This window comes from Mesoplodon bidens, assembly GCF_964165515.1.
Source record: "Mesoplodon bidens genome assembly, chromosome: 4".
Classification (NCBI taxonomy): domain Eukaryota; kingdom Metazoa; phylum Chordata; class Mammalia; order Artiodactyla; family Ziphiidae; genus Mesoplodon; species Mesoplodon bidens.
Window position 1 is genome coordinate 159889522 of NC_138160.1, and position 27869 is coordinate 159917390.

At 41.6% G+C, this 27869-nt stretch overlaps 1 long non-coding RNA gene across 1 annotated transcript in view; it reads right to left on the bottom strand.

The window, feature by feature from the left end:
• The window catches only part of LOC308615763, a 48049-nt gene that overhangs the window by 10604 nt on the left and 9576 nt on the right, over positions 1 to 27869 (bottom strand). Inside the window, exons 2-3 of the long non-coding RNA XR_014015631.1 lie at positions 10016 to 10140; positions 8924 to 9047 (exon numbers count right to left, since the gene is read on the bottom strand). This is a non-coding gene — a long non-coding RNA (uncharacterized lncRNA). The remainder of the gene's footprint in view (positions 1 to 8923; positions 9048 to 10015; positions 10141 to 27869) is intronic.

Below are 27869 nucleotides of genomic sequence, written 5' to 3' on the forward strand. Positions count from 1 at the left end.
CCCTGTTGGTTAATGAGGCTTCCAAGCTTACCCTGGGACAACACTTAGATGTATTAACCACTCATCAGGTACAATCTGTGCTGGAAGTCAAAGGACATCATTGGCTGACTGGAGGAAGGTTAACAAGATGTCAGGCCCTCCTAACCGACACCCCAGACATTGCCTTAAAGGTGTGCCAAACCCTGAACCCAGCAACTGTGCACGTTCAGAGGTCGAGAGTGGAGACTTACTGCATCCGTGTATAGAGACCAGAGAACAAACTTACTCCAGCAGGCCTGATCTTCTAGATGAACCTCCTGACAGCTCTGAGGTCGAACGGTTTACTGATAGGAGCAGTTTTCTAGAAATGGGAACCTGGAAGGTGGGGTATGCCATAGCGAGTCTAGATGAAGTCATAGAAGCCAAGGCTCTGCCACCCCAGACATCAGCCCAGAAGGCTGAACTAACTGCATTAACGAGAGCTTTGCAATTAGGGAAGGATAAGAAATTAAATATTTTTACTGACTCTAAATATGGGTTCCACATGCTACATGCTCATGCTGCCATTTGGAAAGAAAGAGGAATGTTAATCGCTAGAAATTCCCCCTTAAAACATAAAGATTTGATCTTGGATCTTTTAGAAGCAGTGCAGCTCCCGACCCAGGTAGCAGTAATCCACTGTAGGGGCCATCAGAGGGATGGATCCTTTGTGAGCCAAGGGAACAGCAAAGCTGATCAAACTGCAAAACAGGCAGCTCGACTGTAGGAACCTGAACAAGTCATGGCCCTAGTGATTAGCCCCCGTGAACTCCCTAGCCTCCCCCAGTATTCCCCATAGGAACAAGAAAATGCTGAGAAATGGGGCTCTGAGAAGGGAAGCACAGGCTGGTATAAAAAGGAGGATAAGGTTCTAATCCTTGCGGCCCAACCATGGAAACTCACTAAGAGCTTACATGATGCCACCTACTATGGGAGGGATGCACTGTGGAACTTGATGCAAAAGACTTTTTCAGGGACGGGGCTTAAAAGAACAGTAAAACAAGTAACGCTTGCCTGTGGTTTATGTGCCCGGAATAGCCCACAGGCCCATCCAATCCCCCCTTCATTACTCAGGCCAATTCAACACGGAGGGACATATCCGGGGGAAGACTGGCAGTTAGATTTCACCCAAATGCCCCGGCGATCAGGATATAAATATCTTTTGCTGTTTGTTGATACTTTCACAGGATGGGCTGAAGCCTTCCCCACGCAATCTGAAAAGGCTATGGAAGTCTATAAGTCCCAATTAAAGGGAATAATTCCTTGGTTTGGACTTCCAAAGTCCCTCTAAAGCGAAAATGGGTCCTCTTTTATAGCCAAAATCACACAGGGGCTCACAACCACCCTAGGGATAGACTATAAGCTACACATCTCTTAGCACCCACAGTCTTCAGGGAAGGTAGAGAAAATGAACCATCCTTTAAAGAAAACCTTAGCAAAGCTCTACCAAGAAACTCATGAACCCTGGACCAACTTCTTCCTATTGCACTCCTTGGGGTCCGTGTAACCCCCAGGAGTGGTCTGAGTCTTAGCCCATTTGAAATGACCTATGGGAGGCCTTTTCTAACTACTGACATTCTACTGGATGAGGAAGTGAACGAGGCCCTGAGATACATTATTATTATTAATTTTTTTTTTTTTTTGCAGTACGCGGGCCTCTCACTGTTGTGGCCTCTCCCGCTGCGGAGCACAGGCTCCGGACGCGCAGGATCCGCGGAATGTGGGATCTTCCTGGACCGGGGCACGAACCCGTGTCCCCTGCATCGGCAGGAGGACTCTCAACCACTGCACCACCAGGGAAGCCCTGAGATACATTATTAATCTAGGACAAGTTCAGAAGGCAATCCAGGACTATGCCCACAGGGCACTGCCAGCTCCCACTAAAAACATAGAGGAAGGAGCAATTCCTTCACAAATAAACCCCGGGGACCAAGTTCTTCTTAAAGCCTGGAAAGAGGGGTCCCCCAAAGGCCAACTATTGCCAAAATGGAAGGGCCCCTATAAAGTAACTTTAACCACCGCCACTGCTGTCAACCTGCAAGGGACAGCTAGTTGGGTACATTTGCCAGACCAAAGCTTTTACATCCAGAAAGCCCGCAGGTCACAAAAGAACAATACACCTGTGAACCAGTGGAAAATCTGAGATACCCATTCAAAAGACAGGCACCATCGACAGATACTTTGTGTGATAACTAATACTTCCTACCACACCTGGAAATACACGCCCAGGCAGAGTGGCTTCATAATTTTGGTAGGGTTGGTATCTCCTCCACTGTCTGGTCAGCAGTTAAAGAAGTCCTCCGGAAGTTAAGCTGGTTCCTTCCCTTTCTAGGCCCTTTAATGGCTATTGTTATCCTTCCCCTTTTTGGCCCTTGTTTATTTAACTTTTTGGTTAAGTTTGTGTCTTCTAGGCTCCAACAGTTTCAAGTGAGACTCCTAATGGCTCAAGGAATTCAGCCCATTCCAGCGGAGGATGGCCCAGGTCTCTACAGGTCCTTGGAACAGGCAGCAACTGTACCTCTAGGGTAGGCTAGGGCCTACAGCCCCTGTCCAGCAAGAAGTTGTTTCAGAAGGACAGACCTTTGGCCCCTTACCCCTTAAGAATAAGGGGTGTAGAATCCCTTAGCAGGGAAGAGACAGGGGATGAGACAAGGGACCTGGAACCCTTTGCTACAGTGCTGCAATGCTTGCACCTGGACAAGTGTCTCCTCAAGCAACAAAATACAAAGAAACTATAAGGAACTAAAAATAACTGCATGCATGCCCACGCAGCTGGGGCAATTTATGGACAACAAGATACAAAGAGACCAAAAAAACCCAACTGCCACTTCTGAAGAGCCGGGAGCAAAAGCAGGGAGACAGGAGCAAAAGAAGGGTACTGTGCACACCCCCTCCACACAACACCACCTAAGGCGTGGGCAAACCACAGTTTGGGCCTGACCCTTGGACACACCCCTACCCTCACCCCATGTAAGGAACCAGCTCAGCCCCCGCTCAGCAAGCGAGCGAGAGAACAAGGGAACCTGTTGCTTGTTTTCGCTCTCCCCCTGCTGTAGCAGGGGCCCCAATAAAGCCTGGCCTAAATTCCTTGTCTGGCCTCTTATCAATTTCTATTGATTACAGAAGGCCAAGGACCCTGGTCGGTAACAAACACATCTACTTGAAGGCATATGAGAACTACAAGATAGTGAAGAATTACCAGGCTAGGATTCAAGCAAGGATGGAGAGCCAGAGGGACGATGCTGGTATTTTACCCTGGGAGCATTTGCTGATCCCAGAGTGGATAACAGAAATGTGGAGGTGAGCTTTTGACAACCTCCCAGGGCCAAGAGCACAAGGATTAGAAGCCTGATAAGGGCAGGACAGAGGGGACCCAAGTGAAACCATTGCCTCTCTAGGGCCCTCAAAGGCTACACCCATGAATAACAGTAAACCTGATGTTACGAGGCCTCATAGGTACTGTAGTTCTCCTTCAAATAATCAAAACCCCTAAAACTGGCCTCGGGTGATGCAGTATTGCTAGTGCTCACAAGCTCCAGGCAGAAGCAAAGGCGAATGCTCTCTGAAGGGGAACAACATCTTAGGTTTCAACGATTTCTGCAAACCATTTTACAAGTAAAATGTCTAGCACACAATTAAAAAATAACTAGGGGGGGCTTCCCTGGTGGTGCAGTGGTTGAGAATCTGCCTGCCGATGCAGGGGACATGGGTTCGAGCCCTGGTCTGGGAAGATCCCACATGCCACGGAGCAACTAGGCCCGTGAGCCACAACTACTGAGCCTGCGCGTCTGGAGCCTGTGCTCCGCAACAAGAGAGGCTGCGACGGTGAGAGGCCCGCGCACCGCGATGAAGAGTGGCCCCTGCTTGCCGCACCTTGAGAAAGCCCTCGCACAGAAATGAAGACCCAACACAGCCAAAAAACCAACCAACCAAACAACAAAAAAAAAACAACTAGGCACATAGGAAAATATTAAAGCTAAAGCTGGCAGAAAAAACAGTAGAAGTTGACCAACAGGGGTGCCAGATACTGGAGTAATCTGAGTATAAAATCACTGTGCTTACTATCTTTGAGGAGACAGAGGATGTGATTCGAAATTTTCAGCAGAGAGCTAAAAACAAAAGTTTAAAAAGGAACCAAGTGTTCTAAAATCAGGTAGCGGCAATGGTTGTGTAACTCTGAATATACTAAAAAACAAACAAAAAAACAAATCCACTGGTTGTACAGGCATACCTTATTTCATTGTGCTTCGCTTTATTGCACTTTGCAGATACCGTGTTTTTTACAACTTGAAGGTTTGTGGCAACCCTGGATTGAGCAAGTCTAGAGGCACCACTTTTCCAAGAGCATTTGCTCACTTCATGTCTCTGCTTCATATTTGGGTCATTCTCACACTACTTCAAATTTTTTCATTATTATTGTATTTGTTACGGTGATGTGTGGTAAGTGATCTCGGATGTTACTACTGTAATTGTTTTTTCATTTTCAGCAAGAAAGTTTTTTCTTTTTTTTTTTCCGGTACGCGGGCCTCTCACTGTTGTGGCCTCTCCCGTTGCAGAGCAGAGGCTCCGGACGCGCAGGCTCAGCGGCCATGGCTCACGGGCCCAGCCGCTCCGTGGCATGTGGGATCTTCCCGGACCGGAGCACGAACCCGTGTCCCCTGCATTGGCAGGCGGACTCTCAACCACTGCGCCACCAGGGAAGCCCCTTAATTAAGGTTTAATTAAGCATTTTTAGACATAATGCTGCTGCACATTTAACAGATGACAGTATAGTGTAAACATAACTTTTATATGCACTGGGAAGCCACAAAATTCATGTGACTCACTTTACTGTGATATTTACTTTATTGCAGTCTGGAAGTGAACCCACAATATCTCTGAGATTTGCCTGTATAATTTTAAAGGGTGAATTTTATGGTATGTGAATTATATCTCAAGAAAAGTTTTATTAAGAAAAAAAACAAGTAAAAAGTCTAGACATGAAACAAGAATAACTGAAATGAAATATTCTATATATGCCTATAATGAAATATGCCTATACACTTATAGGCACAATAGCAGATGTTGTCATAAGCCTCCAACAATCATTAAATTAGTTTGGAGCTCTATCCTTCCTACCTCTACTTGTCCATGTCTTCTTACTTTGGATGAGACTTTGAAAAAATTTGCAAAACCTTTTTCTTACCAATTCCAAGAGAGAGGAAACATGCTAAAAAATTGATTGACTCTTCCTTCAGGACATCAAAAAACTAGTAGGGACAAAGCTGAATCAACTGGAATCTCTCTCTTAGTGATTTGAACTGGGGTATACTCAGAGAACAACCAGTTAGAAATGGAAGTTGAGAGGCTGAAATACCATGACATAGTGAGGGATCAGAGAGACCATGAGGGTCCAAGTGCAAGCTGAAGTTAGAAAGGAGCTGAAACTCAAGGGTGATTCCTGAATTTCTGGCTTTGGTGACCGGGTCGATAGAGGTAGCATTTACAGAGTTAGAAAAGACGGGCACAGGATACTGGTGTACTGAAGAGAGGGAATCAGAAGTTCAATTTTAAAGTGAGACCTCCAAAAAAACCAAGTTTAATTTTGCACATGTTAAATTTGAGATGCCTATGACACAGCCAAAGAGGGATGTTGCTTGTCTACATACATCTGGGGCTCGGAGGAAATGTCTGGGCTGGGGATATAAATTTGAGAATAGGGTACGAAGTGGGTAGTTGAGAAAAATGAAGTAGGAGAGACAGACCAGAGATATATATATATATATAAACTATGAAAAGAAACAGAGATTTTATCCTGAAGGTCATGTGTGACATTGGCTTTATGTTGGAGACAGGTGACTGCTGCAACATAAAGAACATACTGGAGCAGCAGAAGGGTGGTAAGTAGGGCCTTTACAGTAATCCAGGTAAGAGATGGGAATTCTCATATGCAGTTTTATATCCTAACTTTTTCCCCTTATATCATAAGCATTTTAACAACACCACTAAAAGTTCTCGGGAAACACACAGTTTGAAATGGCTAAGTAACCTACCCACCTGTCAATGTACATAATCTACCTAACCACTATTATATAGTTAGGCATTTTGGCTATTTTCAGTTTTTTGTTAGGAACCTTAATTCTTTCACAGCCTCTGTGCTAGGTAAAACCATTTCCCCCTGCCTTGGTGACAAAATCTCTGGCAAATACCATTGTTTTTCTAAAATTATTTTGGCAAATCTAGTTACCAAGTTTTACTTTCACATTTGATTTAAACTTTTTCTCATCCAGCTCAAGCTTAAACTAGACTTAGAAGCTTGCAGTGAAAAAGACAGGAATGGTAGGGATGATACTCACCAACTGCACCATTTGATTCCCTACATTTCAAATATTTTCAAGTGATATGACCAATCAGGGGTTACTATTCAACATATATAAACAGCTAATACAACATCAAAAAAACAAACAACCTGATTAAAAAATGGGCAGAAGAACTGAACAGACATTTTTCCAAAGAGGAAATGCAGGTGGCCAACAGGCACATGAAAAGATGCTCAACATCACTAATCATCAGGGAAATGCACATCAAAAGCACAATGAGATATCACCTCACACCTGTCAGAATGGCTAAAGAACACAAATAACAAACGTTGGTGAGGATGTGGAGAAAGAGAACCCTTGTACACTGCTGGGGGGAATGGAAATTGGTGCAGCCACTGTGGAAAACAGTATGGAAGTTTCTCAAAAAACTAAAAATAGAACTACCATACGACCCAGCAATTCTACTCCTTGGGTACATATCCAGAAAATACAAAAACACTAATTTGCAAAGATACATATACCCCAATTTTCATAGCAGCATTATGTACAACAGCCAAGATACGGAAGCAATCTAAGTGTCCGTCAACAGATGAATGGATAAAGAAGATATGGTGTGTATATATATGTGTGTGTGTGTATATATGTATATACACACACACATATACATACATACACACACACACACATGGAAAAGAATTAAATTCTGCCATTTGCAGCAACATGGAAGGACTTGGAGGGCTTTATGCTAAGTGAAAGAAGTCAGAGAAATACAAATACTGTATGATATCACATATATGGAATCTAAAAAATACAACAAACTAGTGAATATAACAAAAAAGAAGCAGACTCACAGACATAGAGAACAAACTAGTAGTTACCAATGGGGAGAGGGAAGGAGGGAGAGGCAATACAGGATTAGGGGATTAAGAGGTACAAGCTATTAGGTATAAAATAAACCACAAGGATATACTGTACAACATGGGGAATATAGCAAGTATTTTATAATAACTATAAGTGGAGTATAACTTTTAAAAATTGTGAACCACTGTATTATATACCTGTAACATATAATATTATACATCAACTATACTTCAATTAAAAGAAAAAAAAAACCACCCAGGAAGCTGTGTGTTCAAGATATTGCAGAACAAGACGGTGGATCCTCTAACAACTTTAGCCCCCAGTGACCATGTGGAGCACAGCCCGGTGTCAATCCACACAGGACATGAGGCATAAGAAAGCATAAACTTTACTGTGATAAGCTGCTGAGATTTTAGGGTTGTGTGTTAGTACAGTATAACCTAGCCTATCTCAATTAATCTGCCTCTTCGCTCTTCTCTTCTTCCCCACTCACTCTGTTGTGTCTGGCTCCTCCAGGACTGGAGGAGTAAAAGAGGAGTTACGGAGGGAAGGAAAGGTAAGCACTTATAGTGGATACTCCTGGTGCTCCACCCGGATCCCCCTCAAAGGTTTCCCTTTGCCCCTTCCGCAGCTTGTGTCTTTTGCTTCTAACAGTCCACACCTGAGACTCTTCAAAGGCCTACTCAAGGGCTACTGGAGCCACTGTGCCCACAGGCAGAGTCAGAAGTGCTCGGGGAATTTACGTCCACCCACCCTGAGATGGGCCTTAGCCACTGACTGACTGGTGTGGGAGTGTGAAAGCCCAGCTTCCTGGCAACAAGTCAGGACAAAAACTGAGGCCCAATTTATATTCCAAAGTTCCCCTGTGGCATCAAGCTGAAGCTACCCTCCATGGGACTTTGTTTGAGATCACACACTTGCTTTGCTTTGCTTTTCCCCTCCTGTATCCTGCTTCTCCTATTCATTTTCCAGTTTTTCCTGGGAGTATTTCCTAAATAGATTACTTGCACATGAAGTCCCATTTCATAGTCTGCTTCTGAAGAACGCTACCTAAGACATTTGGAATTCATAGTGGTCACAGGAAACAGACTCTAAGGACGAGATTTTGGAATCTGATCACTTGCTGGTCAGATGGCAATAAAGATGCCATCACTGATGGTAAGTGCAGTGTTATTATCACCTGATATGCCATAACACTGACATTACTAAAATATGTACCTGTGGTAAACTGGAACCAGATACAACTGAAAAGAGTTGTATGGGCTTGTGCAATACAGAGGAAACAATAACTTAAAGGACTATGGAATTAGTTCATTATTGCTGGATGCTACTGATGCATGGAAGAGAGAAAACGACAAGCTCAGGGCAGACAATTACCAATTTAAGGCAAGATGTGAAAATCAGAAGGTCTCACTAGCAGCTTTCAAAAAAGACTGTCATCTACTGTATGTAGCTGGAAGGTAAATTGTGCTAAAGACCAGGCACAAGACTATACTGTAAGAATAGTAGAATTTCAGCAGTGGCTAACTTTACAGCCTCAATAAGTCTCCTACACCAAAGTTAGACCCCTGATAGGGATGAAGTGGGATGCTGAGACTTGGGATAGGGATATCCAGAAAGATGCACTTGAGAATATTGAACCTGAGGTCCATTTGAACATTCTGGGCATGCAAAAGTGAATTACTTCCCCTCGCTAGAAGACAACAGCAGCACGCCTCCTTGCAGAAACTATGCAGAGGTCTTACCTGAGGCAGATGTCCTGCAAAACAGTATCGGCCTTCCTCAAGATCTTCCTCCACATCCCCTTCTGGACCCTAGGCCAATAACTAGGGTTAAGTCTCAGCACGACCCACCTGGGGAAGTGCTGGCCTGTTAAGGGTGGAAAAGAATTATTCACCAAAGGAGCTACAGGACCAGGCTGATATGTAGCAGCAAAAGCCGGGAGTGCTTGCCTGCAAATGTACCGAGGATGCTGAACCAGGGTCAGGGGTGGTGGACTATTAGTCTGATTAAAGGAGTGTTTGTTGACATGGAGATACTTTTCCAGGACTCAATATTTAATATGCTGACAAGAGGCCTTGGAACTGATCCTAATAGTAAGATAGTGTTTAGATACTTGGAAAGCTGATGCCCATGTTAAGTGAGGTACTATTATGGAACTACCGTGACAGTGCTGAGAAGGGGAGTAAAAGTTCCAAAACTAAAGCACATCAAAGACTCAGCATTAAAGCAGGGATTCTGGAGGTTAGGTAATATATGTAAGTCCTGGCTCTGGACTTTGTTACAGTGGGTCCGAAGTCTTCACAGATATATCTGGTAATCACTTCCTTGGTACCTAAATGTATAATCAGGTTGTATATACTTAGCATCTGGAAGAACCCTCACATTAGCTCCTTGACCTATGTAATAAGGACTATTACAGTAGAAAAGGCCAAATGAAAGCCCCTGAACTGCTATCTTCCTCCCCATCACTCCGAGTCTGGCTAAGATAGTAGATCACTAACAATACTGCCTCTTGGGTCAAATGCTGTGCTAACCTAAAAAACTTAAAGGATGCAAGGATGGTAGTCCCCATTATATCTTATTTTAATTTACCAGTCTGGTCCCTGTAAAAACCAGATAGATATGGCAGATGACAGTGGTCTACTGCAAACTTAGCTAAGGGGCAGCCACACGGCAACTGCTATGCTGGATTGGTATCTATACTGGAAGGAAGCAACATAGCCTCTCTTACATAGTATGTGGCTATTGACCTAATATTCCAATATTGATCAGAAAGGAAGATCAGAAACAATTTGCATTTACAGATGGACAACAGTCTATATTGACAATCTTACCTCAGGGCTCTCCTGTGAACTCTCCTGTACTCTGTCAAAACACAGTCCAAATGGACCTTGATTTTCTGGACCTTCCATGTATCGTCACAGCGGTCCATTATATGGATCCATAATATTAATTGTACCTGATGAGCAAGAAGTGGCCATTACTCTATATGTCTCAGTAAGACCACGCGCTCCAAGAGATTGGGAGATAAAAATCTTACTATGCAAGTGTAGTTTTGAAGTGCTCAATGGTCCAGGGTGTGTTATGCCAGGACCTCCCCTTTAGAGTACAGGAATTATTATTGCACCTTGCAACTCCTAATGCTAAGAAAGAAACACCATGCTTGCCAGGCCTCTTCCAGTTTCAGAGATGGCACATTCTGCCCTTGAGAATATTGCTCCAACCCATTGATGGAGTTGCTTAATAGGTTACCAGTTTTGAACACCATTAATGCCTCTCCTTCAGCTGATACCTATGGCTTCACTGGGAGAGGAAGGTTCTCTCCACCAGCTGATGGAGAAGGAACAAACCTAGGTATACTCTGAGTGATGAGTAAATCTGACCTTCCCACAGATAACAACTACAAACGCTGGACCAAAATGGAAAATAAAAACAAAACCACAACAACAAATGACCTAAAGACACGAGAGTAAATAAAAGCAGGTGTATATTGGAGGGGAGTTAGAACTTGAAAGAAGAGAATAGTATGAGATGAGTTTCCAATTTTTGTGGCTTTTAGCCTGAGGGTAGGGTGCAGTTGGTGTTATGCGAGGCGGCTCAAACCCTGAAAGAAAATTCTCAGTCTTTTGGGCCTTAAAAACCAGAGAACAAACTTCAGGACAATTATGTGGCTGCAAAGTGAGGAGGGATATCCCAGAAAGGAGAGGGTGAGAGAGAAGCCCCAGATTGTGTGCATAAGCTTTGTCCAAACTCTAGTTGACCCCTAAACTATGCATGCACAGGGCTGACTGCAAGCAGCCCAGCCAAGAATAAAAGAACTGAGCTGAGATGTGAGCTGATGTCCAGGAGACAGAGTTTACAGTCTGAATTCAACCAAACTAACTGCCTGCTTAAAATCACAACCACCATCACCACCACCCTTCAGAAGAATATAACAGAATCCAGTCTCCACAATATGACTTTCAGAACATCCAGGGTACTGCCCCAAATTACTTAACGTACAAACAGGGAAATGTGACCCACGCTGTGGAGAAAAGACAGTCCATAGAGACCAATTTTAAGATGACCAGATGTTGAAATTTGCAGACAAAGATCTTAAAGTGTTTAGTATAACAATACTCGATGGCATGAAGGGAAACAGATTTGCAACGGATGTAAGTTAGGAGAACGCGTATTTAAAAAAAAATAAATTCTAGAATTGAAAAAAACACAATATCTGAAGTAAAAAATTCACTGGATGGAGTTAACAGCACAATGGAGGTGACAGAGGAAAGAGTAAAAGAAATTACCCAATCAGGAGAGAGAGAGAAGAAAGATGAGGGAAAAAGTGAACAGAGACTCAGGGACCTGTAGGACAATCTCCAGAAAGAGGAGACAGAGAAAGGGCAGAAAAATATTTGCAGAAATGATTGATATTGCCCCAAGTCCGGCGAACGATATAAATTTAAAGATTCAAGGTCAGCAAATCTTAAGCAGAATAAGTATGAAGAAAACCATGCCCAGGCACATCATAGTCAAATTGCTGAAACCGAAGGTTCAAAAAAAGTCTTGAAAACAGCCAGAGAAAAATGTGACAAATTACATACAAGAGAACAACAACCTGAATGAGTACTGACTTCTCATCAGAAAAGATGCAGGCCAGAAGACAAATGGAGTGGGTTGAAGTGTGGTCCCCAAAAAGATTTGTCTGGGATTTGGTCAAGACAGCAATGTAGGAGGATCCTGTACTCACCTCTTTCCACAGACACCAATTCTACAGCTACACATGGAAAAATTTCCTCTGTAAGAGACCAATACTAGCTGAGCGATGGCTACACATTAGGTGAACAAGAAAAAACCCACATCAAAGCAGGTAGGAGAGGCTGAGACATGATTTTGCCATAAACCCCACCCTTGGCTTACAAATCCACAATTAGGAGGTATCTCAAAACCCCAAGCTTCCCCCTGAGGACCAAAGGCTTTGAACCCCACATCTGGCACCCCAGTATTTAAGACCTGCACCTGAGAGACGAGCCCTTCAATAATCTGGCTTTGAAAGCCAACAGGGCTTGCCTTCATGAGACCCACAAGTCTTCAGCACACTGAGAAATCATTCTTGAAGGATTCACACTGGCAGACTCACCCACCCCCAGGGCCCAGCACCGAGGCAGCTGATTGAAAAGCACACAGACTTTCTGTGAAAGAGGCTTATTTGCTTATTTTCCAAAGATAGAGGCTGGTGGTTACCATCTCTGCACCCTCCCTCTGCCCTGTGCCAGCTTGCCTATGACTCCCAGAAAGAAGCTTACACCCTCATTGGGCACCATGAGTTTTGCTGCTGCTGCCCTGGGGACACCTCTAGGTTGCCTGGCTCTGGTGGCCAGGGGGATTTATGCTCATGGGTCCCACAGGACTGTAACAACAACTAAAGACTTCTTAACCAGCTATACCCCAGGGCACAGCAGAGAGGCAACAGACTGAGGCACCTAGTCTTTCTGTGAAATAGGTCTATTAGTTTATCTTCATAGCTGTAGCCTGAAGGACAGGCTTCTTACTAAACACACATCTAAGGGCTGGCTGTAATTTTCTTCAGAGACCTTGGAGGGTGGGTATATCTTCCTTCTCTCCCTCTACCATGCTCCAGAGGGCCAGTATTCCCCAGAGGGGAGCTTGTACATGCATCTGGTATCCCAGACTTCAAATTGGGTGCCCCGTGTTTGTGGCTGCTGCCCAGGGTATGGCCTGTGATCACCTGGCTGTCAAGGCCAGTGGAGTGGCGCTTGTGTTTCTGGGTCCCATGGGGCTATAACAATCAGAGATAGCTGTTGAGCAGCTACCACTGCCAGCGTACAGTGCGGACAACAGACTGAGACAGAGGTCCAGTTTTTCTGTGAAAGAGGCCTATCTGCTTCTCCTGGAGCTTTGGTCTGAGGGGCAGGCTTCTGGTTTGGCACGCATCTAGGAGACTATGAGGTGCTCTCTTGGGATGAATGCTGGTGGACAGCATCTCTGTGTTCTCCCTCTGCCTCACTTTAGGTCATCAGTATCTCCCAGAAAGGAGCTTATACACTTGTCTGGCACCCTAATTTTTGCAGCTTCTGCCCAGGGACACTTCTAGATCACCTGGTCCTGGTGGTCAGTGGGGTTTACACTCACAGTCCCAAAGGATAGCATACACCTGCATACTTTAAAAGCTGCTGCCTGAGGGTCTGACTTCCAATCAGCCTGAATCTAGGTGCTGACTGAGATCCTTCCCTTTGGGACACTGACAGGTCTTGGCAGGTCCCTTGACTACAGGGAGACACTAGAAATAATGTAGGTTGCTTGGACAATCACAAAGGTTTGGGGAGCCAACCAAGAGCTAGCGCAAAGTTGAACCATAAATTTCATCGCCACATAAGGCCACTCCTTCAAGACTGGTAGAGGTAGCTGTTTTATCTAATGCACAGAAACCAACACTGCGAGTGTAGAAAAATGAAGATACAGAGAAATATGTTCCAAACAAAAGAACAAGATTAAAACCTCAGAAAAAGGGGACTTCCCTGGTGGCACAGTGGTTAAGAATCTGCCTGCCAATGCAGGGGACAAGGTCTGGGAAGATCGAGCCCTGTTCCGGGAAGATCCCACATGCTGTGGAGCAACTAAGCCCATGCACCACAACTACTGAGCCTGTGCTCTAGAGCCCACGAGCCACAACTACTGAAGCCCGCGTGCCTAGAGCCTGTGCTCTGCAACAAGAGAAGCCAGTGCAATGAGAAGCCCGTGCACTGTAACGAAGAGTAGCCCCTGCTCACCACAACTAGAGAAAGCCCTCATGCAGCAATGGAGACCCAACACAGCCATAAATAAATAAACAAATTTATTTTTAAAAAAAACTCAAGGAAGTGGAGATAAGCTATTTCCCTGATAAAGAGTTCAAAGTAATGGTCATAAAGATTCTCACTGATTTCAGGAAAGGAATGGATGAACAAAGTAAGAATTTCAACAAAGAGGTAGAAAATATAAGAAAGTACCAAATAGAAGTCACAGAACTGAAGAATACGACAACCAAACTGAAAAATATAATAGATGAGTTCAAAAACAGACTAAATGAAGCAGAAGAAAGGATCAGTGAACTTGAAGACAGGGCAGTGGAACTCACCTAATCAGAGCAGAGAGAGAGGAAAAAAAAAAAAAGAATGGGGGGAGGGATAGTTACAGAGTTTGGGATTGACATATACACACTGCTTTATTGAAAATGGATAACCAGGGGAGAGGGGGAAGATGGTGGAAGAGTAAGATGCGGAGATCACCTTCCTCCCCACAGATACACCAGAAATACACCTACACGTGGAGCAACTCCTACAGAACACCTACTGAACGCTGGCAGAAGACCTCAGACCCCCCAAAAGGCAAGAAACTCCCCATGTACCTGGGTAGGGCAAAAGAATAGGGACGGGACCTGCACCAGTGGGAGGGAGCTGTGAAGGAGGGAAGATTTCCACACATTAGGAAGCCCCTTCGCAGGCGGAGACTGCGGGTGGCCGTGGGGGGAATCTTCGGAGCCGCGGAGGAGAGCACAGCACCAGGGGTGCGGAGGGCAAAGCGGAGAGATTCCCGCACAGAGGACCGGTGCCCTCAGGCACTCACCAGCCCGAAAGGCTTGTCTGCTCGCCCGCTGGGGTGGGCAGGGCTGGGAGCTGAGGCTCGGACTTCGGTCAGAGCACAGGGAGAGGACTGGCGGTGTGAACACAGTCTGAAGGGGTCAGTGCACCACGGCTAGCCGCTAGCCGGGAGGGAGTCCAGGAAAAAGTCTGGACCTGCTGAAGAGGCAAGAGACTTTATCTTCCCTCTTTGTTTCCTGGTGCTCGAGGAGAGCGGATTAAGAGCGCTGCTTAAAGGAGCTCCAGAGATGGGCACGAGCCGCGGCTAACAGCACGGACCCCAGAGACGGGCATGAGACGCTAAGGCTGCTGCTGCCACCACCAAGAAGCCTGGGTGTGAGCACAGGTCACTATCCACACCTCCCCTCCCGGGAGCCTGTGCAGCCCGCCAATGCCAGGGTCCTGGGATCCAGGGACAAATTTCCCAGAAGAACACATGGCAATGCCTCGGGCTGGTGCAACGTCACGCCGGCCTCTGCCGCCACAGGCTCGCCCCGCACTCGGTGCCCCACCCGCCCCGGCCTGAGTGAGCCAGAGCCCCCCAATCAGCGGCTCCTTTAACCCCATCCTGTCTGAGCGAAGAACAGACGCCCTCCGGCGACCTACACGCAGAGGCGGGTCCAAATCCAAAGCTGAACCCCGAGAGCTGGGCGAACAAAGAAGAGAAAGGGAAATTTCTCCCAGCAGCCTCAGGAGCAGCGGATTAAATCTCCACAATCAACTTCACGTACCCTGCATTGGTGGAATACCTGAATAGACAACGAATCATCCCAAATTGAGGAGATGGGCTTTGAGAGCAAGATATATTATTTTCCCCCCTTTTCTTCTTTTTGTGAGTGTGTATGTGTATGCTTCTGTGTGAGATTTTGTCTGTATAGCTTTGCTTTCACCATTTGTCCTAGGGTTCTGTTCGTCTGTTTTTCTGTTGTTTTTTTCTTACTTTAAAAAAATTTATTTTTCTTCATAATTATTTTTTATTTTAATAACTTTATTTTATCTTACTTTATTTTATCCCTCCCTCCATCCCTCCCTCCTCCCTCTCACTCTCTCTCTCTTTCTTTCTTTCTTTCTTTCTACTTTTTCTCCCTTTTATTCTGAACCCTGTGGATGAAAGGCTCTTGGTGCTGCAGCCAGGAGTCACTGCTGTGCCTCTGAGGTGGGAGAGCCAACTTCAGGACACTGGCCCACAAGAGACCTCCCAGCTCCACATAATATCAAACGGCGAAAATCTCCCAGAGATCTCCATCTCAACACCAACACCCAGCTTCACTCAACGACCAGCAAGCTACAGTGCTGGACACCCTATGCCAAGCAACTAGCAAGACAGGAACACAACCCCACCCATTAGCAGAGAGGCTGCCTAAAATCATAATAAGGCCACAGACACCCCAAAACACACCACCAGACGTGGACCTGCCCACCAGAAGGACAAGATCCAGCCTCAACCACCAGAACACAGGCACTAGTCCCCTCCACCAGGAAGCCTACACAACCCACTGAACCAACTTTAGCCACTGGGGACAGACACCAAAAACAATGGGAACTACGAACCTGCAGCCTGCAAAACGGAGACCCCAAACACAGTAAGATAAACAAAATGAGAAGACAGAAAAACACACAGCAAATGAAGGAACAAGATAAAAACCCACCAGACCAAACAAATGAAGAGGAAATAGGCAGTCTACCTGAAAAAGAATTCAGAATAATGATAGTAAAGATGATCCAAAATCTTGGATATAGAATAGAGAAAATGCAAGAAACATTTAACAAGGACCTAGAAGAACTAAAGATGAAACAAGCAATGATGAACAACAAAATAAATGAAATTAAAAATACTCTAGAAGTGATCAACAGCAGAATAACTGAGGCAGAAGAATGGATAAGTGACCTGGAAGATAAAATAGTGGAAATAACTACTGCAGAGCAGAATAAAAAAAAAAAAAAGAATGAAAAGAACAGAGGACAGTCTCAGAGACCTCTGGGACAACATTAAACACACCAACATTCGAATTATAGGGGTCCCAGAAGAAGAGAAAAAGAAAGGGACTGAGAAAATATTTGAAGAGATTATAGTTGAAAACTTCCCTAATATGGGAAAGGAAATAGTTAATCAAGTCCAGGAAGCACAGAGAGTCCCATACAGGATAAATCAAAGGAGAAACATGCCAAGACACATATTAATCAAAGTGTCAAAAATTAAATACAAAGAAAACATATTAAAAGCAGCAAGGGAAAAACAACAAATAACACACAAGGGAATCCCCATAAGGTTAACAGCTGATCTCTCAGCAGAAATTCTGCAAGCCAGAAGGGACTGGCAGGAAATATTTAAAGTGATGAAGGAGAAAAACCTATAGCCAAGATTACTCTACCCAGCAAGGATCTCATTCAGATCTGATGGAGAAATTAAATCTTTTACAGACAAGCAAAAGCTGAGAGAGTTCAGCACCACCAAACCAGCTTTACAACAAATGCTAAAGGAACTTCTCTAGGCAAGAAACACAAGAGAAGGAAAAGACCTACAATAACAAACCCAAAACAATTAAGAAAATGGGAATAGGAACATACATATCGATAACTACCTTAAATGTAAATGGATTAAATGCTCCCACCAGAAGACACAGATCGGCTGAATGGATACAAAAACAAGACCCATATATATATGCTGTCTACAAGAGACCCACTTCAGACCTAGGGACACATACAGACTGAAAGTGAGGGGATGGAAAAAGATATTCCATGCAAATGGAAATCAAAAGAAAGCTGGAGTAGCAATTCTTATATCAGACAAAATAGACTTTAAAATAAAGACTATTACAAGAGACAAAGACGAACACTACATAATGATAAAGGGATTGATCCAAGAAGAAGATATAACAATTGTAAATATTTATGCACCCAACATAGGAGCACCTCAATACATAAGGCAAATACTAACAGCCATAAAAGGGGAAATTGACAGTAACACATTCATAGTAGGGGACTTTAACATCCCACTTTCACCAATGGACAGATCATCCAAAATGAAAATAAATAAGGAAACACAAGCTTTAAATGATACATTAAACAAGACGGACTTAATTGATATTTATAGGACATTCCAACCAAAAACAACAGAATACACATTTTTCTCAAGTGCTCATGGAACATTCTCCAGGATAGATCATATCTTGGGTCACAAATCAAGCCTTGGTAAATTTAAGAAAATTGAAATTGTATCAAGTATCTTTCCCGACCACAAAGCTATGAGACTAGATATCAATTACAGGAAAAGATCTGTAAAAAATACAAACACATGGAGGCTAAACAATACACTACTTAATAACGAAGTGATCACTGAAGAAGTCAAAGAGGAAATCAAATAATACCTAGAAACAAATGACAATGGAGATACGATGACCCAAAACATATGGGATGCAGCAAAAGCAGTTCTAAGAGGGAAGTCTACAGCAATACAATCCTACCTTAAGAAACAGGAAACATCTCGAATAAACAACCTAACCTTGCACCTAAAGCAATTAGAGAGAGAAGAACAAAAAACCCCCAAAGTTAGCAGAAGGAAAGAAATCATAAAGATCAGGTCAGAAATAAATGAAAAAGAAATGAAGGAAATGATAGTAAAGATCAATAAAACTAAAAGCTGGTTCTTTGAGAAGATAAACAAAATTGATAAACCATTAGCCAGACTCATCAAGAAAAAAAGGGAGAAGACTCAAATCAATAGAAATAGAAATGAAAAAGGAGAAGTAACAACTGACACTGCAGAAATACAAAAGATCATGAGAGATTACTACAAGCAACTCTATGCCAATAAAATTGACAACCTGGAAGAAATGGACAAATTCTTAGAAATGCACAACCTGCCAAGACTGAATCAGGAAGAAATAGAAAATATGAATAGACCAATCACAAGCACTGAAATTGAAACTGTGATTAAAAATCTTCCAACAAACAAAAGCCCAGGACCAGATGGCTTCACAGGCGAATTCTATCAAGCATTTAGAGAAGAGCTAACACCTACCCTTCTCAAACTCTTCCAAACTATAGCAGAGGGAGGAACACTCCCAAACTCATCCTGTGAGGCCACCATCACCCTGATACCAAAACCAGACAAAGATGTCACAAAGAAACAAAACTATAGGCCAATATCACTGATGAACATAGATGCAAAAATCCTCAACAAAATACTAGCAAACAGAATCCAGCAGCACATTAAAAGGATCATACACCATGATCAAGTGGGGTTTATCCCAGCAATGCAAAGATTCTTCAATATACGCAAATCAATCAACGTGATACACCATATTAACAAGTTGAAGGAGAAAAACCATATGATCATCTCAATAGATGCAGAGAAAGCTTTCGACAAAATTCAACACCCATTTATGATAAAAACCCTGCAGAAAGTAGGCATAGAGGGAACTTTCCTCAACATAATAAAGGCCATATATGACAAACCCACAGCCAACATCATCCTCAATGATGAAAAATTGAAACCATTTCCACTAAGATCAGGAACAAGACAAGGTTGCCCATTCTCACCACTCTTATTCAACATAGTTTTGGAAGTTTTAGCCACAGCAATCAGAGAAGAAAAGGAAATAAAAGGAATCCAAATCAGAAAAAAAGAAGTAAAGTGGTCACTGTTTGCAGATAACATGATACTATACATAGAGAATCCTAAAGATGCTACCAGAAAACTACTAGAGCTAATCAATGAATTTGGTAAAGTAGAAGGATACAAAATTAATGCACAGAAATCTCTGGCATTCCTATACAATAAGGATGAAAAATCTGAAAGTGAAATTAAGAAAACACTCCCATTTACCACTGCAACAAAAAGAATAAAACACCTAGGAATAAACTTACCTAAGGAGACAAAAGACCTGTATGCAGAAAATTATAAGACACTGATGAAAGAAATGAAAGATGATACAAATAGATGGAGAGATATACCATGCTCCTGGATTGGAAGAATCAATATTGTGAAAATGACTCTACTACCCAAAGCAATCTACAGATTCAATGCAATCCCTATCAAACTACCAATGGCATTTTTCACAGAACTAGAACAAAAAATTTCAAAATTTGTTTGGAAAAACAGAAGGCCCCGAATAGCTAAAGCAATCTTGAGAACGAAAAACGGAGCTGGAGGAATCAGGCTCCCTGACTTCAGACTATACTACAAAGCTACAGTAATTAAGACAGTCTGGTACTGGCATAAAAACAGAAAGATAGATCAGTGGATCAGGATAGAAAGCCCAGAGATAAACCCACGCACATATGGCCAACTTATCTTTGATAAAGGAGCCAGGAATGTACAGTGGAGAAAGGACAGCCTCTTCAATAAGTGGTGCTGGGAAAACTGGACAGGGACATGTAAAAGTTTGAGATTAGATCATTCCCTAGCACCATACACAAAAATAAGCTCAAAATGGATTAAAGACTTAAATGTAAGGCCAGAAACTATCAAACTCTTAGAGGAAAACATAGGTAGAACACTCTATGACATAAATCACAGCAAGATCCTTTTGGACCCACCTCCTAGAGAAATGGAAATAAAAACAAAGATAAACAAATGGGACCTAATGAAACTTCAAAGCTTTTGCACAGCAAAGGAAACCATAAAGAAGACCAAAAGACAACCCTCAGAATGGGAGAAAATATTTGCAAATGAAGCAACTGACAAAGGATTAATCTCCAAAATTTATAAACAGCTCATGCAGCTCAATAGCAAAAAAACAGACAACCCAATCCAAAAATGGGCAGAAGACTTAAATAGGCATTTCTCCAAAGAAGATATACAGACTGCCAACAAACACATGAAAGAATGCTCAACATCATTAATCATTAGAGAAATGCAAATCAAAACTACAATGAGATATCATCTCACACCAGTCAGAATGGCCATCATCAAGAAATCTAGAAACAATAAATGCTGGAGAGGGTGTGGAGAAAAGGGAACACTCTTGCACTGCTGGTGGGAATGTGAATTGGTACAGCCACTATGGAGAACGGTATGGAGGTTCCTTAAAAAACTACAAATAGAACTACCATATGACCCAGCAATCCCACTACTGGGCATATACCCTGAGAAAACCATAATTCAAAAAGAGACATGTACCAAAATGTTCATTGCAGCTCTATTCACAATAGCCCAGAGCTGGAAACAACCTAAGTGTCCATCATCGGATGAATGGATAAAGAAGATGTGGCACATATATACAATGGAATATTACTCAGCCATAAAAAGAAACGAAACTGAGCTATTTGTAATGAGGTGGATAGACCTAGAGTCTGTCATACAGAGTGAAGTTAGTCAGAAAGAGAAAGACAAATACCGTATGCTAACACATATATACGGAATTAAAAAAAAAATGTCATGAAGAACCTAGGGGCAAAATGGGAATAAAGACACAGACCTACTTGAGAATGGACTTGAGGATATGGGGAGGGGGAAGGGTAAGCTGTGACAAAGCGAAAGAGAGGCATGGACATATATACACTACCAAACGTAAGGTAGATAGATAGTGGGAAGCAGCCGCAGAGCACAGGGAGATCAGCTCGGTGCTTTGTGACCGCCTGGAGGGGTGGGATGGGGAGGGTGGGAGGGAGGGAGATGCATGAGGGAAGGGATGTGGGAACAGATGTATATGTATGACTGATTCACTTTGTTATAAAGCAGAAACTAATTAAAAAAAAATACTGCTAAAAAAAAAAAATGAACAGAGATTATGAACAATTAGCAAAAGAGGAAATACAAAAATCAACAAAGTTAGACAAAGCCATCTCATAAGTAAACAAAGAAATGTAAATTAAAAGAAGACACCTTTTTAGCCAACTAAGTATAAGGATTTATATTGCATGATGATGTTCTGTATACACTACTCTAGGAATTATAAGTCAATAATCACTTTCTACAGGATAAAAAAAAAAAAAAGAAATCTAGAAACAATAAATGCTGGAGAGGGTGTGGAGAAAAGGGAACACTCTTGCACTGCTGGTGGGAATGTGAATTGGTACAGCCACTATGGAGAACAGTATGGAGGTTCCTTAAAAAACTACAAATAGAACTACCATATGACCCAGCAATCCCACTACTGGGCATATACCCTGAGAAAACCATAATTCAAAAAGAGACATGTACCAAAATGTTCATTGCAGCTCTATTCACAATAGCCCGGAGATGGAAACAACCTAAGTGTCCATCATTGGATGAATGGATAAAGAAGATGTGGCACATATATACAATGGAATATTACTCAGCCATAAAAAGAAACAAAACTGAGCTATTTGTAATGAGGTGGATAGACCTAGAGTCTGTCATACAGAGTGAAGTAAGTCAGAAAGAGAAAGACAAATACCGTATGCTAACACATATATATGGAATTTAAGAAAAAAAAATGTCATGAAGAACCTAGGGGTAAAACAGGAATAAAGACACAGACCTACTTGAGAATGGACTTGAGGTTATGAGGAGGGGGAAGGGTAAGCTGTGACAAAGTGAAAGAGAGGCATGGACATATATACACTACCAAACGTAAGGTAGATAGATAGTGGGAAGCAGCCGCAGAGCACAGGGAGATCAGCTCGGTGCTTTGTGACCGCCTGGAGGGGTGGGATAGGGAGGGTGGGAGGGAGGGAGATGCAAGAGGGAGGGCATGGGGGAACAGATGTATATGTATGACTGATTCACTTTGTTATAAAGCAGAAACTAATAAAAAAAAATCTGCCTGTAAAAAAAAACAAAACTAAAAATAGAACTCCATATGACTCAGCAATCCCATTACTGGGCATATATCCAGAGAAAACCATCACTCAAAAAGACACTTGTACCCCAATGTTCACTGCAGCACTATTTACAGTAGCCAGGTCACGGAAGCAACCTAAATGTCCATCAGCAAAGGAATGGATAAAGAAGATGTGGTACATATATACAATGGAGTATTACTCAGCCATAAAAAGGAACAAAATTGCATAACTTGTAGAGACGTGGATGAACCTAGAGACTGTCATACATAGTGAAGTAAGTCAGAAAGAGAAAGACAAATATCATATATTAACGCATATATGTGGAATCTGAAAAAACTGGTATAGACAATCTTATTTACAAAGCAGAAATAGAGACACAGATATAGAAAACAAATGTATGAATACCAAGGAAGGGGTGAGATGAATTGCGAGATTGGGATTGACATATATACACTATTGATACTATGTATAAAATAGATAACTAATGAGAACCTACTGTATAGCTCAGGGAACTCTAGTCAGTGCTCTGTGGAGACCTAAATGGGAAGGAAATCCAAAAAAGCGGGGATATAGGTATACATATAGCTGATTCACTATGCTGTACAGCAGAAACTAACACAATATTATAAAGCAACTATACTTCAATAAAAATTAATAATAAAACAAACTCTACTTCCATCATTGGATAGATCATCCAGACAGAAAATCAATATGGAAACAGTAGATTTGAACACTATCAAATGGACCTGACAGATATACATAGAACATTCTATCTGAGAACAGCAGAATACAAATACAACAGCAGAATACACAGAACATTTTCTAGGACAGACCACATGTTAGGCCAAAAAACAAGTCTTATCATATTCAAGAAGAGTGAAATCATACCAAGTATCTTCTCTGACCACAGTGGCATGAAAGTAGAAAACAATAACAAGTGAAAAACTGCAAAATTCATGAATACATGGAAATTAACACTTTCCTAAACAAGCACTGGATCAAAGAAGAAATTAAAGAGGAAATTTAAAAGTATCTTGAGACAAACAAAAATGGAAACACAACATACCAAACCTTACGGGATGCAGCAGAAGCAGTCCTAAGCGGGAAATTCTTAGAAGCTATAAATGCCTACATTAAGAAGCAAGAAAGATCGCAAATAAACAACCTAACTCTATGCCTTAAGGAACTAGAAAAGGAGCAAACTGAGCCCAAAGTTAGCAGAAGAAAGGAAATAAAGACTAGAGCAGAAATAAATGAAATAGAGACTAAAAAGACAATAGAAAAGGTTAATGAAACTAAGAGCTGTTTTTTTAGAAAACAAAGACAAAATTGACAAACCTTTAGTTAGACTCACCAAGAAGAGAGAACTCAAATAAATAAAATCAGAAATAAAAGAGGAGACATTACAACTGACACCACAGAAATATAAAGGATCATTAGAGACTACTAAGTACATTTATACAGCAAAAAATTGTACAACCTAGAAGAAATGGATAAATTCCTAGAAACATGCAACCTAACAAGAATGAATCATGAAGAAACACAAAATCCCAACAGAGATGGAATCACTAATCAAAAACCTCCCAAGAACCAAGTCTACAACCAGATAACTTCACTTGAGTTCTACCAAACATTCAAAGAAGAATTAATGCCAATCCTTCTCAAATTCTTACAAAAAATCAAAGAAGAGGGAACACTCCCAAACTTTGGCCAGCATCACCTTGGCCAAAACCAGAAAAGGACACTATCAGAGAAGGAAACTACAAACCAATATTCCTGATGAATATAGATGCAAAAATTCTCAATAAAATACTAGCAAACCGAATTCAGCAGCACATTAAAAGGGTCATGCATCATAATCAAATGAGATTTATATTTGGGACGTAAGGATGCTTCAACATAAACAAATCAATTCAAGTGATACATCACATTAATAGAATTGAAGAAAAATCATATTAACATTTCTATAGACACAGAAAAAGCATTTGACAAAATTTAACATCTGTTCATGATAAACCCTCTTAACAAATTACATACAGGAAGAATGTACCTAAACATAGTAAAGGCTATATATGATAAGCCTACAGCTAATACACTCAATGGTGAAAGCTTCTCCTCTAAGATCAGGAACAAGACAAGGGTACCTAATCTCACCACTCCTATTCAACACAGCACTGGAAGTCCCTGCCAGAGCAATGTGGCAAGAAAAATAAATAAAAGGTATCAGAAACGGAAAGGAAGAAGTGAAATTATCTCTTTGCACATGACATTTTATATATAGAAAATCCTAAAGACTCCACCAAAAAACTGTTAAATCCAATCAATGAATTCAGTAAAGATGCAGGATACAAAATTCATGTGCCAAAAGTAGTAGTGTTTTTACATAGTAAGAAGGAGTTAACTGAAAAATAAAGAAAACAATCCCATTTACAGAGGCATCAAAAACAATAGCTAGGAATTAACTTAACCAAGGAGATGAAAGGGCTCTAATCTGAAAACTACAAGATGCTGATGTAAGAAGTTGAAGAAGACACAAATAAATGGAAAGGTATCCTGTGTTCACTGATTGGAAGATTAATATTGTTAAAATGTTCATACTACCAAAAGTCACCTATAGATTCAATGCAATCCCTATCAAGATTCTAATGGCATTTTTTACAGAAGTAGAAAAAAAAATTTGTAAGATCCCTATCAAGATTCCAATGGCATTTTTTACAGAAGTAGAAAAAAAAAATTTGTAAGGAACCACAAAAGACCCCAAATAGCCAAGCAGTCCTGAGAAAGAACAAAATGAAAGGCATCACACAGTCTGATTTCAAACTATAATATAAAGCTATAGTAATCAAAACAGTATATTGGCATAAAAACAGACACATAGATCAATGGAACAGAATTGAGAAATTAGAAATAAACCCAACCATACACAGTCAACTAATATTTGATAAAGGAGCCAAGAGTAGTCAATGGAGGAAAGAGAGTCTTTTTAATTAATGGTGCTGGGAAAATTCACATGTAAAAGAATGAATCTAGATACCTGTGTTATACTACTCACAACAATTAACTTGAAATGGATTAAAGACTTAACGTATGACCTGAAGCCACAAAACTCTTAGAAGAAAACACAGGGAAAAAGCTCCTTGACATGGGTCTTGGCAATGATTTTTTTGGATATGACACCTAAAGCACAATCAACAAAATAAAAACCAAACAAGTGGGACTTCATCAAACTAAAAAAGCTTCTGCGTGGCAAAAGAAACAATCAACAAAATGAAAAGATAACATACAGAATGGGAAAAAATATTTGTAAACCACATATCTGATAAGGGATAAATATCCAAAATAAAGAACTCATATAGGGCTTCCCTGGTGGCACAGTGGTTGAGAGTCCACCTGCCGATGCAGGGGACACGGGTTTGTGCCCCAGTCCAGGAAGATCCCACATGCCACGGAGTGGCTGGGCCCGTGAGCCATGGCCACTGAGCCTGTGCGTCCGGAGCCTGTGCTCCACAACGGGAAAGGCCACAACAGTGAGAGGCCCGTGTACTGCCAAAAAAAAAAAAAAAAAAAAAAAAGGTGAGGGAATTCCCTGGAGGTCCAGTGGTTAGGATTCTGCACTTTCATTGCCGAGGGCCAGGTTCACTCCCTGATCGGGGAACTAAGATCCTGCAAGCCACATGGCGTGTCTAAAAAAAAAAAAAATTAAATACGGGCAAAAAACGACAATGAGATATCACCTGTTAGAACTGCTATCATCAAAAAGATAAGAGATAAATGCCGGTGAGGATGTAAAGAAATGGGAACCCTTGTGTATTGCTGGCAAGACTGTAAACTGGTATAGCCACTATGGAAAACAGTATGGAGGATCCCCCCCAAATAAAAACTGAACTACCAATGATCCAGCAATTCCACTTCTGGGAATATATCCAAAGGAAACGAAAACACTAACTCAAAAAGACATCTGCACCCCAATGTTCATAGCAGCATTATTTAAAATAGCCAAGACATGGAGAAACCTAAATGTCAATTAATGAATGAATAAAGTTTTGATACACACATACACACACACTGAAATATTCAGCCATAAAAAATGAGAAAATCCTTCCATTTGTGACAACATGGATGGACCTTGAAGGCACTATGCTGATATAAGTCAGACAGAGAAATACAAATATCATATAATCATGTGGAATCTAAAAAATTACAAAGAACTGAACACAAGATACAGAGAACAGACTGGCAGTTGCCAGAGGCAGTGGTTGAAGGACAGGCAAAACGGGGTGAAGATGGGCAAGAGATACAAACTTCCAGCTATAAAATAAATCATGAGATATAACATACAGCATGGTGACTATAATTGTATTGTGTATCTGAAAGTTGCTAAGAGAGTAGATCTTAAAAATTCTCATCATGAGAAAAAAATTGTAATTATGTGTGGCTTAGCTAGTCTTACTGTGGTGATCATTCTGCGATAAATACAAACATTGAATTATTATGTTGTAAACCTGAAACTAATATATTTTATATGTTATCATATCTCAGTTAAAAAAATGTGTCTAAGTCCTAACCCCTGGGTACTTGCGAATGTGAACTTATTTGGAAAAGGGTCTTTACAGATAAAATTAAGGATCTTGAGATGAGATCACTGTGGATTAACCAGGTGGGACCTAAATCCAATGACAAGTGTCCTTATAAGAAGAGCAGAAACACAGAAGGCCATGTAAAGAGGGAGGCAGAGATTGGAGTTATGAAACTACAAGCCAAACAATGCCTAGAACAACCAGAAGCTAGAAGAGGCACAGAAGGATGCTTCTCTAGAGCCTTTGGAGGGAGTGTGGCACTGCCCACACCTTGATTTTGAACTTCTGGCCTTCAAACCTGTGTAAGAATAAATTTCTGTTGCTCTAAGTCATGAAGTTTGTGGTAATTTGCTATAGGAGCCCCAGGAACCTAATATAATAGAAGACCAACATCTTTAAGGGTGGAAAGAAAAACTTCTTAACCTAGAATTCTAAATCTAGCTAAAATATCCTTCAAGAAATTATGAATAAAGGCATTTTCAGATAAAAGAAAAACCAAAAGAATTCACTGTCAGCAGGGAGGTACTGCAAAAAATGGTAAAGGAAGTCTTCAGACTGAAAGGAAATGACACCAGATGGAAAACTGGATATGCAGGAAAAAATAAAGAAATCACAAAAGGTAAATAACTGGGTAACACATAAAAGACTATTTTCTTCCCTCTGACTTTTAAAAGAAATACATAATACTGCTTAAAGCAAAATGTATAGCTTTGCCTTGTGAGGTTTATAATGTATGT